Source organism: Eptesicus fuscus, chromosome 5, assembly GCF_027574615.1.
Source record: "Eptesicus fuscus isolate TK198812 chromosome 5, DD_ASM_mEF_20220401, whole genome shotgun sequence".
Taxonomy (NCBI): Eukaryota; Metazoa; Chordata; class Mammalia; order Chiroptera; family Vespertilionidae; genus Eptesicus; species Eptesicus fuscus.
Window position 1 is genome coordinate 58124517 of NC_072477.1, and position 18134 is coordinate 58142650.

Sequence of the window (18134 nt, forward strand, 5' to 3'; positions counted from 1 at the left end):
TGTAGTTATTCCCCTCAGTAGTTGGTCCCATCCTTCCCTCTCTTTGTCTTCTCTCAGATGGATGTTTTATATACTAACTGGAGGCCTGGTGCACGAATTTGTGCATGGGTGGGGTCCGGCTGGCCCACCCCGATGGGGGCCCATCGGGGTGGGGCCGGCTAGGGGGAGGGGCTATTGGGGTGTTGGGAGCCGATTGTGGGTGGGGCTGGCCGGGGGGAGGGGCCGTAGGAGGTCTCCAGGGCGTGTCCTGCCCATCTCACTCAGTCCCAATCTGCTGGACCCTAGCAGTAAGCTAACCTACCCATTGGAGCGTCTGCCCCCTGGAGGTCAGTGCACGTCATAGCGACTGGTCGACTGGTCGTGCATGTCATAGTGAGCAGTTGGGCGTCCTTAGCATATCATTAGCATATTACACTTTGATTGGTTGAACAGATGAACGACCGACCGGACACTTAGCATATTAGGCTTTTATTATATAGGATGCTTCCTAAATGTGTACTCTCCAGGTTTGTGTCTCCCAGTGGCTTACTGAATATGTCCATTGGGAGGCTCAAGGAATTTCCATCACTTTTAACCCTTTGCACTCGCTTGCTTTTTTCTCGATTCCTTTATTCTACTCGGGATTTAATATTTTAAATACCCCAGATTTTACAAAGCGTGGCAGTAGAATAAAAAACTGGAGTTTCTTTTCATACAAACTTATTTATTTGGATTTTTTTATGTTTCAAATTATTGATACATTCAATACAATTTGACATACGAGCTGCTACCGATGCTAACCGTGTCAAGTCACACTTGACATCCGAGTGCAAAAGGTTAATTGTTGTTGATGAGAGAAAGAGGGAGGGAGGGAGGGAGGGAGGGAGAGGGAGGGAGGAGAGAGAGAGAGAGAGAGAGAGAGAGAGAGAGAGAGAGAGAGAGAAAGGGAGTGTGCAGGGAAACATTGATTTGGTGTTTCACCCATTCATGAATTCATTGGTTGATCCCTGTATGTGCCCTGACCAGGGATCAAACTGAAACCTTGGCGTATCTGTATGACACGAAAACCAACAGAGCTACCTGGCCAGAGCTCCATCACTTTTAGATTTATTATTATCAAACTTCCAACCTGTTATATTTTTCTTTGTTAATTTTATCATCATGCTTAAATCTTAAAGTTTTCTGTGATACATGTTTTTCCATTATTTCTTATATCCAGCAATCAGTACAGTTCTTTACTCTTTACTGGATCTTAGTTTGTCCTGGGATTCTGCACTGCCTATTATTTGCCCTTTCCAACTTTAGTCTCCTTCCTCCAAATCCATCCTGCATATGACTGCCAGGTAATTTTTCTAAAACTTTTTTGAACCTATTGCTACCAAATCTAAGCAGTCTGAGGAGAGAACATGTGGTATAGACCTTTGCACTCTCCATTGTGCCAAGCAAAGTGAGTTGAACTTGTGTTGAATAAATGTTTGAATGGATCACCTTTGCTCAAAATGTTGAATGACTCCCAATTGTCTTCAGGACAAAGTCCAAACTCTACTTTCTGGTTTTCAAACCTTTTTATTATCTTCTTCAATCTCATTTTTTTTTTACTCCTAATATTATTATCAAGCTAGTATCTCCTCTGTAATATATCATGTTCAGGCTCAGCTTCATGTGTTCTTCCTTTTCCTTTTCCTTGTCTGTCAAAGCCTATTCAGAAATGTTTGCCCTTTGCCAGGCACTATTGTAATCTCTGGTGTTATAGTAATGAACAAAACAGGAGACAAAGTCTCTGTTTTCTTAGAGCTGACATTGGGGGTGGGAGGAGGAGGAGCACTGTAAACAAATGTCAGGTGGTAATGAGTGCAATGAAGGGAATAACACTGGATAAAGAGATAGAATGGTGTGGGAGATGGTTGTTATATAAGGTGGTCAGGGAAAGCTTCTGTCCTTGCGTGTCTGGAACGATGCAGTTATCTAAGTGAAGAGCTCTCTAGGCAGAGTAGACAACATGTCCAACCAAGACCCTATGTGGGAACGTGTTTAGCTTGTTAGAATAATTACAAAGACTTGTGTGGCTACAGCAGAAAATTAAGAGGGAGTGATAGATAAGGTTAGAGAGGTAATGTACATTTCAAATGGTTAAGTCTTTCATTGAAGAAAAGTCTTCCTTGACTACATCATTTTGTTTGGTAACTTAAAGCGCTCTGAATTCATATAGCTTTCAAATATCATCTCTCAATAAGTCCAATATAGCCAGTTTTTCCTCTAGTGATGAAACATAGCACTGTTTTCTCAATTGTGCCCTAGAAGTTGGCCTGCATTTCTGCATTTATCGGCTATGTTGTTAAAAAAAAATATGTGTGTGTGTGTGTGTGTGTGTGTGTGTGTGTGTGTGTGTATATATATATATATATATATATATATATATATATCCTACCTAATAATAGACAAATATGCAAATTGACCATACCTCCGACACCCATAAGCCACGCCCACAAGCCACGCCCACCATCCAATCAGCGAGTATGCAAATTAACCCGACCAAGATGGCTACAGCCACAGAGAACAAGGTTTCCTAGGTAACAGAGGAAGCCAAGCTTTCCGCCTGCCCTTGCCAGGCCTAAGCCTCCACTCAAGCTACAAAGTTTCAATTATAGAAGGTAAACAAATTCAAACAGAAATGGCGACAGAATGGAGCTTGAGAGAGCAGGCCAGGGTTGCTCCCGGCAACAGGGGAAGCAAAGCTTTCTGCACACCCTGGCCAGGCCCACCCGCTTAAGGCTACAAAGTTTCAATTATAACCCCAAAAGAAATGGCTGCCGGCTGGGAGCCCCAGGCTTGGCTCCGCTCCAGGCTACAAAGTTTCAATTGTAGAAGGAAAATAAATTCCAGATACCAGGGCCTCTGCTTGGGTTGCCAGGGGGCGTGGCCGGCCTGCAAACCACCACAGGCTCCTCGCTCAGGCCGCCCCACACCCCAAGGGAACCCCACCCTGATTAGGGACACCCTTCAGGGCAAACCAGCTGGCCCCCACCCCTGTACCAGGCCTCTATCCTATCTAATAAAAGAGTAATATGCAGATTGATCATCATTGCAACACACAATATAGCTGCCCCCATGTGGTCAAAGATCCTGCCCCAATGTGGACACAAGATGGCCACCACAAGATGGCCAGCAGCGGAGGGCAGTTGGGAGGTACCCGGCCTGCAAGGGAGGGCAGTTGGAGGTGATCAACCCTGCAGGAGAGGGCAGTTAGGAGTGACCAGGCTGGCAGAGGAGGGAAGTTGGGGGCAAACAGGCTGGCAGCGGAGTGGTTAGGGGGTGATCAGGCTGGCAGGCAGAAGCAATTAGGGGCAATCAGGCAAGCAGTTGGGAGCCAGCAGTCCTGGATTGTGAGAGGGATGTCCGACTGCCCGTTTAGGCCCGATACCACGGGCAGTCGGACATCCCTTGAGGGGTCCCAGATTGGAGAGGGTACAGGCTGGGCTGAGGGACAACCCCCCTCTGTGCATGAATTTCGTGCACCGGGCCTCTAGTGTGTGTGTGTGTGTGTGTGTGTGTGTGTGTGTGTGTGTGTGTGTGTATATATATATATATATATATATATATATACACATACATATATATATATATATATATTTAAACATTAAACTTTCATTACAATGTGAAGTTCACTCTATAACAAACATTTGAGAATTGAGACCTACTTAAGAAATGGGAGATTGACAATTTAGGTTAATTCTGGGACTTATGTTTATGAAATAGAAATGTTGGTGGCCAACTATTTAATTATTTTTTACTTAAAGTTAATCCTGTATTCTATAGATGATTGGAATACATGATTATAAATATGTTGTAGAAAGCTATTTTGATAAATTTGACCACAGTTTAAGACTTTGGCAACACTTAAAAAAAATTTAAACAGACTGGGAGGAATACTTGCAAGATGTAAAACTGAAATATACATAATGCACTCCTACAAAGAAAGTGACATAGAAAAATAATTAAAGAATATGAACAGGCAGTTTCAGAAAAGGAAACATAAATGGCCAACAAACATTTGATAAGATATGCAATCTCATTAGTAATTTGAGTTACATGTGCTGCATTTTACCCATCATATAGGCAAAACTTTAAAAAGCTTGGTAATACTAAGATTGGCTATGTTGTAAGGTAGTAATAAATACTATACACTATTGTTTGGAGTATAAATTATATAGCCACTAGGGGGTGTAAATTAGTGTGAGTAGTTTGGTAGTATCTATTAATTTAAAATGCTATTCCTACCCTAATTTGTTTGGCTCAGTGGATAGGGCATTGGTCTGCAGACTGAAGGGCCCCATGTTCGATTCCAGTCAAGGGCACTTACCTTAGTTGCAGGCTCGATCCCCGGCCCTGATTGGGCACATATGGGAGGCAACCAATTGACGTATCTTTCTCACCTCGATGTTTTAAAAAACTGGAAAAATAAGTAAAACTGGCTATAAGTAGGCAAATGAGCAAGTAAATTGCTATATTCATTCTATGGAATAACGTAACAATTTAAAAAGTGAATAATTAGCCGAAACCAGTTTGGCTCAGTGGATAGAGCGTTGGCCTGCGGACGCAAGGATCCCGGGTTCGATTCCGGTCAAGGGCATGTACCTTGGTTGCGGGCACATCCCCAGTGGGAGGTGTGCAAGAGGCAGCTGATCGATGTTTCTAACTCTCTATCCCTCTCTCTTCCTCTCTGTAAAAAATCGATAAAATATATTTTTTAAAAAAAATAAAAAAAAGAATAATTACATAAACTATTTCATGGTAAGTTGTAGAGTAGTATATACAGTATGATAGTATTTATATAAATAAGGAAAATATCAGACCAGTATCCTACATAATAAAAGAGTAATATGCAAATTAACCACCACTCCGCTACACCGACAAACCACTCCCACCAGCCACGCCCACCAGCCAATCAGTGAATATGCAAATTAACCCCAACCAAGATGGCTGCTGCCGCAGAGAGCTGGAGAGAGGCTTGGGTTTCCCCTGGCAATGGAGGAAGCCAAGCTTTCCACACACCCTGGTTGACCCAGGCCTCCACTCAAGGATACAAAGTTTCAATTATAGAAGATAAATCCCAAGAAAAATGGCAGCAGCCACTGAGCTGGAGAGAACTGGCTAGGGTTTCCGCCGGCGACGGAGGAAGCCAAGCTTTCCACCTGCCCTGGCCAGCCTAGGCCTCCACTCCAGGCTACAAAGTTTCAATTATAGAAGGTGAATAAACTCCAACAGAAATGGCTGCCGCCACTGAGCGAGCAGAAGGCTTGGCTTCGCTCCAGGCTACAAAGTTTCAATTGTAGAAGATAAATATATCCCAGATACCAAGGCCTCCGCTTGGATCGCCGGGGGGCATGGCCGGCCTGCAAACCACCACAGGCCCCTTGCCCAGGCCGCCCCACACCCCAAGGGAACCCCCACCCTGATCCGGGACACCCTTCAGGGCAAACCAGCTGGCCCCCACCCATGCACCAGGCCTCTATCCTATCTAATAAAAGAGTGATATGCAGATTGACTATCACTCCAACACAAAAGATCAAGATAGCTGCCCCCATGTGGTCAAAGATCTTGCCCCCATGTGGACACAAGATGGCCAGCAGGGGAGGGCAGTTGGGAGGGACCAGGCCTGCAAGGGAGGGTAGTTGGGGGCAATCAAGCCTGCAGGGGAGGGCAGTTAGGGGTGACCAGGCCGGCAGAGGAGGGAAGTTGGGGGCAAACAGGCTGGCAGGGGAGCAGTTAGACATCAATCAGGCTGGCAGGGCAGTGGTTAGAGGGTGATCAGGCTGGCAGGCAGAAGTGGTTAGGGGCAATCAGGAAGGCAGGCAGGTGAGCAGTTGGGAGCCAGCCGTCCTGGATTGTGAGAGGGATGTCCCAGATTGGAGAGAGTGCAGGCTGGGCTGAGGGACATCCCTCTACCCCCTCGTGCATGAATTTCGTGCACCAGACCTCTAGTTATATTATATGCATGCAAATGCAAAGAATAAGGTCTGGTAAGATAAATACTAAATTTGCCTGACCGGTGTGGCTCAGTGCTTGAGTGTCAATCCATGAACCATTGATATTTCTATCACTCTTTTCCTCTCCCTTCCTCTCTCTGAAATAAATAAATACATATTAAAATTAGAATATTATAGTGTATATTAAAAATTGAAAATGATCAGTTTGGCAATAGGGTGGATAATAGTTGGGGAAGGATGGAAAACCAGTTTTGGGGTACTTCATTAATACAGGCATCAGAACGCATTGGCAAAGAGAATGGTGAGAAAAGGACTAATTTAAAAACGACAGGGCAATTTGGCAATATCTATCAAAATTACAACTGTATTTATCTTTGTCCCAGTAATTCTATTTCAGGGAATTTATCTTACAGTAATATGAAATGAAATGATACATCTACAAAGTTATTCATTATAGCATTGTTTATAATAGCAATAGTGTCCACCTATCCTATAAAGTAAAAGAGTAATAGGCAAATCAACCGAACGGCAGAAGACTGGTCGCTATGACGTGCACTAACCACCAGGGGGCAGATGCTCAATGCAGGAGCTACCCCCTGGTGGTCAGTGCGCTCCCCCTGGGGAGCGCCGCTCAGCCACAAGCGGGGCTGATGGCTGGCGAGCGCAGTGGCAGTGGTGGGAGCCTCTCCTGCCTCTGTGGCAGTGCTAAGGATGTCCGACTGCGGCTTAGGCCTGGCGAGTCGGACATCCCCCAAGGGCTCCTGGACTGCTAAAGGGCGCAGGCCGGGCTGAGGGGACCCCTTCCCCCCAGTGCACGAATGTTGTGCACCTGGCCTCTAGTAATAAAATAAGGCTTATGTACACAGTGACATACTAAGCAGGTGTACAAAAAAATGAGGAAGCTCTTTATGAAATAATAGGAAAAAAGATCTTCAGGATGTTTTAAATAAAAGCAAGTACAGACAAGTATATAGTAGTGCTGTCTTGTGGTAATTATAGAAATACTGGAAGGATATCCATGACATTAGTGAAGGTGGTTACTTATTGTGGCTGGGAGGAGGATGGGAATAGTTTAAGTGCTTTCATTGAGACTTTTCGATGTATGCATTTCTGTGTTTGGATTTTTGAGTTACACTAAAGCATTTCCTATTGAAAAAAAAATTAAGAGAAAAAAGATGTGAAGTAGACCCTAAAGGACTTGATGACCAACTAACTAACTGTATGTAGAGATGTGAGGGAGAAGGAGGAGTTGAGGATAGCTATTAGGTTTCTGATTTGTGAGGTAGAGAGTTTGGTAGCATTCTCAAGGAGTATAGGAGGAAAATTAGGTTTTGGCATGTGTGTGGGAAGTTCTGTATGTGCTAATTGAAAAATTCTTACTCCTTTTCAGTTTAGAGTGTGTGTGTGTGTATAATTTATGTGCTTTAGGTATGGAACTTGACCTTATATTACACATGAATATTAAATCGTCATAAAATATTTTTTAAAGATCTTTTTTATTGATTTTTAGAGAGAAAGGAAAGGAGAGGGAGGGAGAGAGAGAGAGAAACATTGACCATCATTTGCTGCCTCCTGCATGCCCTCTACTTGGGATCAAGCCCGAAACCCCAGGCATGTGCTCTGCCCAGGAATTGAGCCAGCAACCTTTCAGTGCACAGGATGATGCCCAACCAACTGAGCCACAATGGCCAGGGCAATAAATATATCTTATCCTTTGATTACAGACATTGATATTCTAGGTTTTATAGAGAACAGCTTTGAAATGATGTCATAATTTTTCTGTCAAATAGTGACATTGGTATGCATGGATTGAATATAGTTAGAGAACTAGAGACTGTATATCTGATAAATACATAGCTAATGTGGAAAATAGGAACTTGATTTATCAGCATGGTTCCAATTTAATTACAGTTTCTGGTACTTGAAATTTGAAGAAATAAAAATAGCTTTGAATGAAGAAGTAATCTTTAGGGTAGATGAAATTATATTGTAATTTTTAAAGCAGTATTGAAACTGGTTTAGGGAAGTTTATAGTAGAGGACAAAAGTATATACATACTTTTAATCCTCACCTGAGGATATGTTAGAGAGAGAGGAAGGGAGAGAGAATCATAGATCAGTTGCCTCCCACACGCACCCTGACCAGGGATCGAACCCGTAACCTAGTTATGTGCCCTTGATTGGGAATCGAACTCGAAACCCTATGGTGTACAGGATGATGCTTCAACCAACTGAGTCACCCAGCCAGAGCCCAAAGTATATTTTATAGTACATTTGGGAGTAACTGTATATAAGGGAGGTTTATCCTAATGGAGGAAAGGAGTCACCACATTGTGGGTGCTGCCTAAAAGAAGCTCTTGCAATATAATTTGGGGTTTAAAATTTATTTGAATGAGTTATTTCAAAATCTGATTTCTGAGGTCTTAATTTCTTTCATATAACTTTTACCTGATTATATTTGGCTAGACTCAAAAAAGTAAAAGGAGAACACAAGTAAAGCACATACATGTCAGGACATGCAAATGAATTTAGTAGTTCTTTTCTGAGTTTATGTTAATAAGGATTTGGGTGTTGACTAGCAATTAAAAAAGAGCGGTTAAGTAATTCTCACTTGAGATTTAACATTTTAACCATTTTATATCTGAAGAGCAGATGTTTTACTGAAAATAGTTTTATTAATGCTAATAATTTATTTATTAAAATTACAAATAATGTTATATATAGAATCCTATAACAATTAGAGATGATGTTGTTAGATGAAGATGAAACTGTTATGTCACCTTCAACCTGTGCTTACTTCTTTTCCCACTGCCTTTCTTAGTACGGCCTTCCTCCAGAGCTTTGGGAAACACAACTTGAGAAATACTGAATTGGGTTGGGCTACAGTTGGGCTTGGATGCCCTTACCATATATATATATATGTAGTGTGTGTGTGTGTGTGTGTGTGTGTGTGTATTATTATATATCCTATATAATGAAAGGGTAATATGCAAATAGACAGAACGGCAGAACAACCAAACAACCAATCAAAGCATACTATGTGAATGATATGCTAAGGCTGCTCAACCACTCGCTATGACATGCACTGACCACCAGGGGGCAGACAGTCAACTGGTTGAACAGTCGCTATGACGTGCACTGACCACCAGGGGGCAGATGCTCTGACCAGTAGGTTAGCTTGCTGCTGGGATCCGGCAGATCGGGACTGAGTGAGATGGGCTGGACATGCCCTGGAGCCCTTCCACAGTCCCTCGCCGGCCTGATCATGCACTGGTGGGGTCCCTCAGCCTGGCCTACGCCATCTTGCAATCCGGGACCCCTTGGGGGATGTCGGAGAGTTGGTTTCAGCCTGATCCTGCAGGCCACTGCCCTTGGGGGAGGCTGGTGAGCACTGCTGCGGCAGTGCAAGCCTCTCCCGATTGGGACTGATTGGGTGCGAGCCCACGGCAGGCACAGTGGGGCCAGGATGAGCAGGAGCGGCAGGTAGGAGCTGCAGGTGGCATTGGACTGCGGGTTTCGGCCCGATCCTGCAGGCCACCCAGAGGGACCCCATCTGTGCACGAATTTGTGCACTGGGCCTCTAGTATATATATAATTTATTTTAAAAATATTTTTATTGATCTTTTCTTTTTAGAGAGAGGAAGGGAGAGGTAGAGAGAAAGAGAAACATCAGTGTGAGAGTGGATCAATGATCAGCTTGCCTCCTGCATGCCCCCCTACTGGGAATTGAGCCTGCAACCTGGGCATGTGCCTGACCGGGAATTGAACTGTGACCTCCTGGTTCATAGGTTGACGCTTAACCACTGAGTCATGCCGGCTGAGCAGGAACTGAATTTTTAATTTAAGTTTAAATAGCCACATGTACCATATTAATGCAATTCTAAAGAATATACATTGGTTAAAATGAAATTGATCCCACAGTGGAGGAATAAAATGCATAGAAGGGCTGAAAAATAAAGAAAGTGATATATATTTGGAAAATGAAAATTGATTGTATAAACCTGTAAAAATATCTAATGGATTAAAGGCAATAAAGAAGGGGATAAGTGGGGTTTTAGTTTCTAAGGTCCAAGGTAAAGTTTAAAAAAACTCTTTGTATAGAAAACTTTAAATATGTAAAAAGAGAGTATATTGAACCCCCATGTATCTATTACCCATCTTTAAAAATGATCAATCATGCATGACTAATCTAGTTTCATATATATTTCCTAATTATTTTTAGAAATTTCAAGTATCACATTATTTAATCATAAACATATTGTTTTTATCTCTAAGAATATATAAACTTAAACTATAATAGTACCACTATCATATCCAGAAAAACTCAACATAATTCCTTAATATCATTACATATTAAAGCAGTGTTCACATTTTCCCAGTTATCTCCAAAATGATTTTTTTTAAGACAAGATTTTTAGGCCAGTTTTAGGTTCACAGCAAAATTGAGGGAAAAGTATAGGATTTCCCATACACCATCTGTCCCCATGCATGCATAATCTCCCCGTTAACAGTATACCCCACCAGAGTGGTATATTTGACTTTTGAGTTGTGAAAATATTTTACATATTTAAAAATTACAATTCAAGCTTAGTTTGGCTCAGTGGATAGAGTGTCGGCCTGCGGACCAAAGAATCCTGGGTTCAATTCTGGTCAAGGGCATGTACCTCGGTTGCAGGCTCCACTCTGGCCTGGGCCCTGTTCAGGGCTCGTGCAGGAGGCAACCAATCAATGTGTTTCTCTCACATTGATGTTTCTCTCTGTCTTCCCCTCTCCCTAAAAATCAATGGAAAAATATCCTCGGGTGAGGATTAACAACAACAACAAAAATAAATAAAATTACAATTCAAAATAAAAATAATCCCTGAAATTAAAAACAAGCTTAAACAAATGAACTTAGAGTGTATATCAAAAAGGTTATCCTATATAATAAAACCCTAATATGCAAATTGACCAAATGGTGAAACAGCTGGTTGCTATGATGCACACTGACCATCAGGGGGCAGATGCTCAATGCAGGAGCTGCCCCCCGAGTGGTCAGTGCGCTACCACAGAGGGAGCGCTGCTCAGCCAGAAGCCGGCTCACGCTAAGGAGCAGCGAGGCCAGCTTCTGGCTGGCGAGCGCAGCGGCGATGGTGTTGATTGGGCCTAAGCTGGCAGGCGGACATCCCCCAAGGGGTCCCAAACCATGCGAGGGTGCAGGCCGGGCTGAGGGACCCCCCTCCCCCAGTGCACGAATGTCGTGCACCGGGCCTCTAGTTTAAATATATGGAGAAAAACACTATCTCAAGTGACTTTTGAGCTCAACACTAAATGGCATATGTGCTAAGGACAAAAACCTTAAACTTCATTTCATTGCTAGTTGTAATCTTAATATTTTTATTTTGATATCAGTTGATATATATTGTAAGTAAAACCAATAAGTTTTTATGCTTATAGATTAGCAGCCCATAAGATACATGTATAAAATCAAAGAAGCTAAGCAAAAATCTGATAATGTTGAATTTGAATTATGTCATTATGAATTTATGATTTAAAATATATCTCTTAATTCTATTCAAATATACATATATTCCTTTCATAGCTCTGTTCACTGAAAGGACCTAGAAACAAGTATGTCATTTTGGTAGATATGAGTACATCTATTTCCCCAATGTTGGTCTTTAAATACTTCTACTTAGATCCAGGGCTTCTCAAAGCAATGACTGACTTCTGGACTGGGGCAGGCCACATATTTTGTGAACCTGGAACACCTTGTGCCAGAAGCAGGAAGGCTTTTAAAGACACAAAAGCCAATCTGAAGAGGCTCTAATTGGCTAAAATTGGCACAGTTTGAACATCAAAAAGTATGAGATTAATTTATTGAAACAACATCCTATATAATAAAAGCCTAATATGCTAAATGTCCAGTTGTCTGTTCAACCAATCAAAGCGTAATATGCTAACGATATGCCAAGGCTGCTCAACCACTCGTATGACGTGTACTGACCACCAGGGGACAGACAGTTGACCAGTCGACCAGTCGCTATGTCGTACACTGACCACTGGGGGGCAGACGCTCCGACCGGCAGGTTAGCTTGCTGCTGGGGTCCGGCCGATTGGGACTGAGCAAGACGGGCTGGACATGCCCTGGAGCCCTCCCGCGGTCCCTCCCTGGCTGGCCAATCTCCTGCATCCCTCCTAGGCCCTGATCGTGCACTGGTGGGGTCCCTCGGCCTGGCCTGTGCCTTCTCGCAGTCCGGGACCCCTCGGGGGATGTCAAAGAGCCAGTTTCGGCTTGATCCCGCAGGCCAGGCCGAGGGACCCCACTGGTGCACGAATTTGCGCACCAGGCCTCTAGTCTATATATATATAAAAGCCAAGCGACCGGAATGACAGGACAGGAATGACCAGTTACTATGACCCGCACTGTGGCCGGCCAACCAGCCTGATCAGGGACGGGGCTAGCCGGCCAACCTCCTGCAGCCCCGCCCCCCAGCTGTACCCCACCTGTGCACAAATTCGTGCACCGGGCCTCTAGTATAACAATAAAAAGGAATGGAGATGACTGTTATAGATCTATTCTTTACTCTAAAACTTGATGATTATGCATTTAAGCCCTGGCTGGTAGCTCAGTTGATTAGAGCGTCATCCAGATATGCCAAGGTTGTGGGTTCAGAACCCTAGTCAAGGCACATACAAGAATCAACCAATGGCCCTAGTTGGTTTGGCTCAGTGGATAGAGTGTCGGCCTGCGGATTGAAGAGTCCCGGGTTCGATTTTGGTCAAGGGCATATGCCCGGGTTGCAGGCTTGATTCCCAGTAGGGGGGATGCAGGAGACAGCCAAACAATGATTCTCTCTCATTATGATATTTCTATCTCTCTCCCTCTCCCTTCCTCTCTGGATGTCCTTCCGGACAAAGCCACCGTGGCGGGGGCTGAGGCAGAGGTGGTTAGGGGTGATCAGGCCATCAGGGGAGAGCAGTTAGGGGCGATCAGGCTAGCAGGAGAGAGCAGTTAGGGGGCAATCAGGCTGGCAGGGGAGAGTAGTTAGTCTCTTCCTTTGGATAAATACATGTGATTTTAAAAAAGACTAGTAGTTGAATGGGGTAAAGGGACAGTGGGTTGCAAAGATGAGAATTTAGTAGAATTTATGGGTACCTTTATTCCAAATGAATTTGTGAAGTCTTAGGACAAAGGCCATACATATCCTCCTATAGTTTTTAGAGAGAATGTCTATCCAGTGTCATAATGGGTAATTCATCAGATGCAATTTTTCTAAAAGAATGTCCTAAAAAAAATAAATAAAATAAGAGAATGCCCTATATCTTATTTTAAAATGTTGCAACTTTTTGTCCTAGCCGATTTGGCTCAGTGGTTGGAGCGTCGGCCTGCAGACTGAAGGGTTAGGTTTTCAATTCCGGTCAAAGGCACGTATCTTGGTTGCACTCTCGATTCCCAGCCTAGGATGCATGCAGGAGGCAACTGGTCGATGTGTTTCTCTCACATCGATGTTTCTCTCTCTCTGTCTCTCTCCCCTTCCCTTTCACTCTCTCGGAAAATCAATGGAAAAAATATCCTCAGGTGAGGATTAACAGCAACAACAACAAAAAGTTGCAACATTTTGCAATTTTTAAAGTTTTTTAGTAGGCACATTAAAAAAGCCTGGAAGAAACAGATGAAATTAATATTGATAATATATTTTATTTAACTCCATATATCAAAAATACTACCATTTGAACATGTAATCAATACAAAAGCTACTAATAAGCTATTTTATATTATTTTTGCTACCAAGTCTTCAAAATCTGGTGTATTATACTTATACACACCTCAGTTTGGACTAGCCACATTTCAATAGTCAGTAGCCTCTTTTGGCTAGTGGCTATTGTATTGGACAACTCAGTTCTAGAACATACTAATTTGAAACCTTTGAACTCAGTTTGGTATCTTTATTTTCTAGAAATATATACTGCAGTATTTACAGATAAAATATGTCTGATATTTACTTCAAAATAATACTTGTACATGGGAAATGGGTTGGCCATGAATTGATAATTTTGAAGCTAGGTGGTGGCTAAGTGGCAATTCATTATACTATTGTTTCTATTGGGAATTTGTTCAAAAATTTTCATAATAAAAAGTAAAAAAGCCGAAACTGGTTTGGCTCAGTGGATAGAGCGTCGGCCTGCGGACTGAAGGGTCCCAGGTTCGATTCCAGTCAAGGGCATGTACCTTGGTTGCGGGCACATCCCCAGTAGGGGGTGTGCAGGAGGCAGCTGGTTGATGTTTCTAACTCTCTATCCCTCTCCCTTCCTCTCTGTAAAAAATCAATAAAATATATTAAAAAAAAAAAGTAAAAAATAAAAACCACAATATTCCATTATCATCTACTTTAATTTATTGTTTACACAAGGGCATTTTAATTTTTGCCCATTTTACAACATTTGTTATAATTATGCTTCAGATAGTTTCCTTATGATAGATTATATGAGTGATATTACTAGGTCAAAGAGCATGAACATCTTAAAGGATGTTGGTTCATACATAGTGCTAAATCGCTTGATGAAGAACTTTAGAAGAATTTTATTGAAGTGATATTTTATTCTAAAAATTTTAATGAGACAATCGAGGTTTATTATTAAGTATATTAGAGGATTACATTTTCTAAGTGTTTTTACTCATATTCATTTTTAAGAGTGCTAGTAGCAATTTACATGGATCTAGTTAGTATTTTACAGTTTTACAGAGTGTTTTCATGTCCAGTAGATGCTATAAACTCACAAAAGCTCTATGACTTATGAATTACAGAAATTCAAAGCAAAATAGACTTTAAGTTTTAAAAATTTAATTTTGTATAATTCTTCTTACCACTAGATGGCCTTCTTAGCATGTACTTTTGAGCAAATGTAGATTTCATTTTTAGACTTTGGTTTTTGTTTTAGAGGGAGAGAAACATTGATTGGTTGTTCCACTTATTTATATATTCATTGGTTGATTCTTGCATGTGCCCTGACTGGGGATTGAACTGGCAACCTCCTGGTGCAAGGATGACATCCAACCAACTGAGCCACTTAGCCAGGGCTTGTGTATTTTTTAGAAATTGATTTTTAATCTTGTTAGATCTCTGGCTGCCTTTTTATAATAAATGTTTTATATTGCCCCTTTTGCTAACTGGAAATGAAAATCATAGTTAATATTACCTATCTGCATAACTAAAAACTCATTATAATACTCTAATTTTAATATACAGGAGAAATAGAAGGAAAGCAACTTATAATAAAATGTGTATTTCAGTATGTAAATATTCAAGTGCACCACACCAGCTGGCACAAGAGGTATCAAATGGTTGCCACCTACACATAGAATTATTGTGAATGTGACAGCTGTGAAAGCATAATTGATAAAAGTATCATTTATAGTGGTGATTCACAACCCAAGTGGCATTGAGATTGGTGACATGATTTTCCAAATTGGTGAACAATTCCTAGTAAAGTTCTGAACAAACAGATTTATAGTATAGTTGCATTTTGGAAAATTTGGGATACATTAATAATTGTGGAAAATACATTTTTTTACATATTGAATTCTAGCCTTATATATATTCAGTAGAATGTTTGAAATTCATCCAGGACCTGTGGCAATTCTTTTCCATAGTGGATTGTTCCCTGTATTGCTGCACCTCTAGTATCCCTGGCACTTGCCCATTAAATACTAGTAGAGCTTTTACCCCATTCCTCCGTCCATCAATCCCCAGAATGCCTTCGTATATAGAGTGTCCTCTAGGGGTTATTGTTGCTACCATTGAGAACCACTGATTTAAAAGTATTTAGCTATATTAATCTACTACACAGTTGTATTGCTCATGGAACCGCAGTAACTTAAGTATCTTAGGTCATTAAGTATGATGTTTTGAATAGTTAAGATAATTGCAGAATTCTGAGAGAAGTTGATTTGTTCAAATGCATCATTGTTTTGCAATTCTTGAAAGCAGATCAATAAGTTTGCTATTTGAAGTTCTCAATATCCTGCATTTTTTTTCCATTCTTCCTGTTTAGTAAGTCAGTAGTATATAATTTTCCTCAATGTCAGCATTTCCTTATTTAACAGCCACACAACATAATTTGTCCCTTAAAAATCCACTTTTTAATTTACTATCGCACCAAAAAAATTAAGGAATAAACTTAACTAAGGAGGTAAAAGACCTGTACATGGAAAACTACAGGACACTGAAAACAGAGATAGAGGAAGACATAAACAGATGGAAGAACATACCGTGTTCATGGATTGGTAGAATCAACATCACTAACATGTCCATACTACCCAAAGCAATCTATAGATTCAGTGCACTCCCCATTAAAATACCAATGGCATATTTCACAGACCTAGAACAAACTCTCTAAAAATTCATCTGGAATAAATAAAGACCCCGAATAGCTGCAGCAACCCTTAGAGAGAAGAACAAAGTAGGAGGGATCTCAATACCAGATATCAAGCTGTATTCCAAAGCCACTGTTCTCGAAACTGCCTGGTACTGGCACAAGAACAGACATAGACCAATGGAATAGAATAGGGAACCCAGAAATTGACCCAAACCACTATGCTCAATTAATATTTGACAAAGGAGGCAAGAACATACAATGGAGTCAAGACAGTCTCTTCAATAAATGGTGTTGGGAAAATTGGACAGATACATGCAAAAAAAATGAAACTAGACCACCAACTTACACCATACACAAAAATAAACTCAAAATGGATAAAGGACTTAAACATGACGGGAAACCATAAAAATACTAGAGGAATCCACAGGCAGCAAAATCTCAGACATATGCAGAAGCAATTTCTTCACTGATACCGCTCCGAGGGCAATGAAAACTAAAGAGAAAATAAACAAATGGGACTACATCAAAATAAAAAGCTTTTGCACAGCAAAAGAAACCATCAACAAAGCAACAAGAAAGCCCACTACATGGGAGAACATATTTGCCAATGTTATCACTGATAAGTGTTCAATCTCCAACATTTACAGGGAACTCATACAACTTAACAAAAGAAAGATAACCCAATCAAAAAATGGGCAACAGACCTAAATAGATACTTTTTGAAAGAAGACATAAGGAAGGCCAAGAGACATATGAAAACATGCTCAAAGTCACTAATCATCTGAGAGATGCAAATCAAAATGACAATGCAGCCCTAACCGGTTTGGCCCAGTGGATAGAGTGTCTGCCTGTGGACTGAAGGGTTCCAGGTTTGATTCCGGTCAAGGGCATGTACCTTGGTTGCGGGCACATCCCCAGTGGGGAGTGTGCAGGAGGCAGCTGAATCGATGTTTCTCTCTCACCGATGTTTCTAATTCTCTATCCTTCTCCCTCTCCCTTCCTCTCTGTAAAAAATCAGTAAAATATATTTAAAAAAATGACAATGCGGTACCATCTCACACCTGTCAGAATGGCAATCATCAACAAATCAACAAATGACAAACAAATGACAAGTGCTGGTGAGGATGCGGAGAAAAAGGAACCCTCGTACACTGCTGGTGGGAATGCAGACTGGTGCAGCCACTGTGGAGAACAGTATGGAGTTTCCTCAAAAAACTAAAAATGGAACTCCCATTTGACACAGTGATCCCACTTCTAGGAATATATCCCGAGAAACTAGAAACACCAATCAGAAAGGATATATGCACCCCTATGTTCATAGCAGCATAATTCACCATAGCTAAGATTTGGAAACAGCCTAAATGCCCATCAGCAGATAAGTGGATTAAAAAACTGTGGTACATCTACACAATGGAATACTACACTGTGGTAAAAAAGAAGGAATTCTTACTATTTGCAACAGCATGGATGGAACTGGAGAGCATTATGCTAAGTGAAGTAAGCCAGTCAGAGAAAGATAAATATCACATGATCTCACTCATTTATGGAATATAATGAACAACATAAACTGATGCACAAAAACAGATCCAGAGATAGAGAGGTATCCATCTGACCATCAAACCTCAGAGGGAAGGTAGGGGAGGGTGGGGTTAAGGGGGAGAGATCAACCAAAGGACTTGTATGCATGCATATAAGCCTAACCAATGGACACAGACACCACAGGGGTGAGGACATGAGTGAGGAGGGTGGGGGGGGGGGTAATTGGTGCATAAGGACACATATGTAATACCTTAATAAAGAAAAGAAATAA

The 18134-nt window shown here is 41.5% G+C and overlaps 1 protein-coding gene across 16 annotated transcripts in view; it reads left to right on the forward strand.

Moving 5' to 3' along the window:
- GABPB1 (GA binding protein transcription factor subunit beta 1) overlaps nucleotides 1-18134 on the forward strand; it is a 56716-nt gene that overhangs the window by 9999 nt on the left and 28583 nt on the right. The window lies entirely within an intron of this gene.